The sequence below is a fragment of the Hordeum vulgare genome, chromosome 7H (genome assembly GCF_904849725.1).
Source record: "Hordeum vulgare subsp. vulgare chromosome 7H, MorexV3_pseudomolecules_assembly, whole genome shotgun sequence".
Taxonomy (NCBI): Eukaryota; Viridiplantae; Streptophyta; class Magnoliopsida; order Poales; family Poaceae; genus Hordeum; species Hordeum vulgare.
The window spans coordinates 44,869,790-44,873,546 of record NC_058524.1 but is presented as its reverse complement, the minus strand read 5'-3'; positions in this window follow the sequence as shown (position 1 = coordinate 44,873,546).

Below are 3,757 nucleotides of genomic sequence, written 5' to 3'. Positions count from 1 at the left end.
CCATCCTACCAACCCGCCACCGAAAAGCCATTTCATTTTCTGTCAAAGAACCAGAGTCCAAAGCAGAATAAGCCTAGGAAGAGACGCACCCCTCCTCCCCCGCCAAAGTTGGCTTACAAGAAGACCAGAGAGGAATTAGATGAGACCGTGGTCGCTGAGTTGCAGGCCCATAAAGACAAGAGAAAGCCTGTACCAAAGGATATAACACCTCTGGAAGACGTCAAGCGCGTTCTGGCCAATCTTGCGGACCCGCCGTCTCCGAAGAGAGTTAAATCAAACTATGACCTCTCTATTGCCAAGTCATATTAAAAAGGGAAAACGAAGACGGCGCTCCTTAACAGAATTAGCAGGAAAATCATTCCCCAGCTGGGAGAACAACCAGTGCAATCGATTCGGCCGCTCAAGGTGGGTACCGATGAGTTCGTAGTCGATCCCGATGTTGCTCAAAAGATGGCTATGATGGCCGGTGTCACAGTTGCACAACTCCTAGGCAATGAGAGCATTCCCGCCACGGTGGAAGGGAATAAACAACTAGTATGGACATTTCAACCCAAGAAATCTCTCGTCAGGCCTGAGCTTGTCAAGCAGCTACCAACGAAAATGTATAAATTGCATAACCGGTACATGAAGGAAGCAGAACTCGGGTGTGAGTCCCTAATGGTGAAAGTCAAGCCAGAGCATTTCTTCAATTGCAAATTTTTGTGGGTTGAGATGCCAGAATTTTGGCAGATATACAATCAAGACGCACTCGACAAATCTCTCGTGAGTCGCTATTCTTTGTAAGTGATTTATTTCTGTAATTCAAGTCTCTAGCTCATTCACTCGTTCATTTGCCTCTAATTATCCTCACTATATTCTTTTGTGTGTGTGGTTTTATCCAGAATGAAGATGCTTGAAATGAAAAGAGATGGACTATATGGCATTGGCTTCATTGACCCAAATACCATTTTTGAACAGGCGGTAGTAGAATACCCAAAAGAGACAGAGGAGAACTTGTTTCGGTTTTTCGAGATACTAAGTCACAATGAAAAAAATATTATTTTCTTACAACTTCAAGTAAGTGTTACTGCTGTCTTGTACTATAAATTCTATTTTGCTTACCCGATCGATGTTAAGTTTACGTATAGTTCTTGATGAGCTGCATGCATGCCCGTTTATACAACGCAGATTCCACTTTATCCTACTCGTCATTACGATTGACGAGGGAAAAGTTCAAGTACTCGACTCAGTAAGAAAAGACGAAGGCGAGTACAAGTCCCTGAAGTTGATGCTGGACCGGTAATTTCAATCATTATCGCACTATGTCGGCCTCTTTAGTTCATTAACTGTTATCAATTAATCAATGACTTCTTTTATTTTTTTATTTACCGGGCAGGGTTTGGAGTCGGTTCATCAAGAATGTTCGCGGTGCATGGAAACCAGAGCTGCGATGGACACCGTCTAGGGTAATTAAGTAGTACTAGCTCCATCCGCGCATCTCTTTAGTTCTAGTTTCAATACCATTATAATGCTTGATTATTATCTGATTGAATTCTATTCTCGTAAAGTTTTGCATGCGGCAACAACTGGGGAATAATCTATGTACGTACTTTCTTTGCGAGAAGATTCGCTCCTTTACGACCGAACTGCCCACTAAATCAGGAACTCTTGCGGTACGTAAACATTATTCACATTTTTTATATTCATGATCTAATATATATATGCGCACATATAAAATATTCATATTGGTCTCCTTCTTTAAAAGATGATGGAGAAGCGGGAGGAACTCCTCCGAACGGAATGCATACGAGCACTTCAAAAGGAAATTGCCGGATTTTTGCTGGATGAGGTCATAGATTCCAAGGATGAATACCACTTTTACCGGTTAATGCATGCATGTATTGATCCGCAAGTTGTAAGAGAAAATCTATATACCAAATTATATATATATATACATACATACATACATACATATATATATATATATATATATATATATATATATATATATATATATATATATATATATATATATATATATGCATGTGTGTATGCTTATATATATATGGTCGTACGAGATATTCTATAATATACGTCCTACGAGAAATTCTATGATATATGTATCAAATTCTATGATATGTTTGAAATGAAAAAGAATTAAATGGAAAACAGAAAATGAAAACAAAAAATAAACAAAAAATCCTAAAATCCCAAAACCCTAAAACCCCAAATCAAAGAATCCTTTAGTCCCGGTTGCTGCTTTAGTCCCGGTTGATGTTACCAACCGGGACTAAAGGCCCCTGCCCACGGCACACTCTGACAGCCAAGTGGAAGGGATTTAGTCCCGGTTCGTAATAAACCGGAACTAAGAGTGTGTTTGGTTGGAGGGATAGGCTAGGGTGGTTGTGGGTATCCCCAACCAGGTGGCTGGGGATAGCCCTTTTTTTGTTTGGTTGTAAGGGTAGGGTTATCCCTTTTTTTGTTTGGTTGGGAGGATGGATCCTGCCGCGCCGGCCGCCTCCTGCGCCCTGTCGCGCCGGCCGCCTCAGAGTGGTTGCCACCGTCCGCCCATTTTTGGCGGTTGGCCACATCCCTTTTTTTGGAGAATATTCCCAGCATCTGGTTGACTCTATCCCTCCTCGCCCCAGATCCAAACACATGGCAACCACAGAAAAAAGTGGTTATCCCTGTCCCTGGAAGGATATCCCTGCAACCAAACACACCCTAAAGGGAGGGGGGGGGGGCTTTAGTCCCGAATTAATAGTTCCGGTTGGTGAACCGGGACTATAACCCCGTTTTCTACTAGTGAGCCGGACCCGTGGGCCCACCTTCAATGAACATAAGGCAGGTCCGCCTGGCAGAGGTGTCATCTACATCTTTGACGACAAATAGAAGTAGGGTAGCCTTCATTCGAATATAGCTCATTCCATCTTCCCGCGAAGCTGGGTATGATGAACTACACATAACACATGTAGTGGCCGAGCTACATGAAAGCTGAATGGGTCGTGATCCGCCCAACACATGAAATTTCTCTAATGTACACATATTTTCACAACATGGAACACAGGTCCATAAGTATTTTCCTTTAGCCGACCCATCCAAATATTTTGTCCAAACCCCGCCACTCTACCTATGATGAAATTTACATTGCACCGAGTAGTATGGAAACAAGGGGTTTGCAAATGAGGGTTGTGGTTGGAGAGACGAACAGAATGAGGGGTGACCGGCTCTGGATATATATCTCAGGAGCCCAAATTTCGTCAGTTAGGACCAAAATTAACGTCGACGGACCCAGACCGAACCCAGCACGCTGGGAGGCGCCCGGGGGTGCCGGGGGAAAGGAATTTGGCACGAAAAGAAACCGCACCACATTCCTCCTGTGTGGACCCTAGAGTCAGCGATTGTGAGTTGCCGAGAGCCTTCGTCGTCCTCATCGCCTCGGCTCCCGCACCGGTTGGGTTTCCAAGGTACAGCGGTGGAGTGATGATGAGCTGCCGCGCGTCACGCCCTTTCTCATCATACGTACACACCGCTCTTGATGGGGTTGTACATTAGGGGTAGGCCTACGGACCTACTTTCCTAGGCCCACCTAGGACCCCTTACAGACATCAGCGTCCTTCAAGCCACCGATGCAGTCTCGACCTCACTCAATACAACATACCGTCACACAACATGCCTGGAGTCACTCAGATCGCCTTGTGTCAGTCGGATGCATCTTGGCGCTCGGATCATAGCAAGGCGATGGCACCGAAGAGACTGCAATGGCTAAAGACTTAAT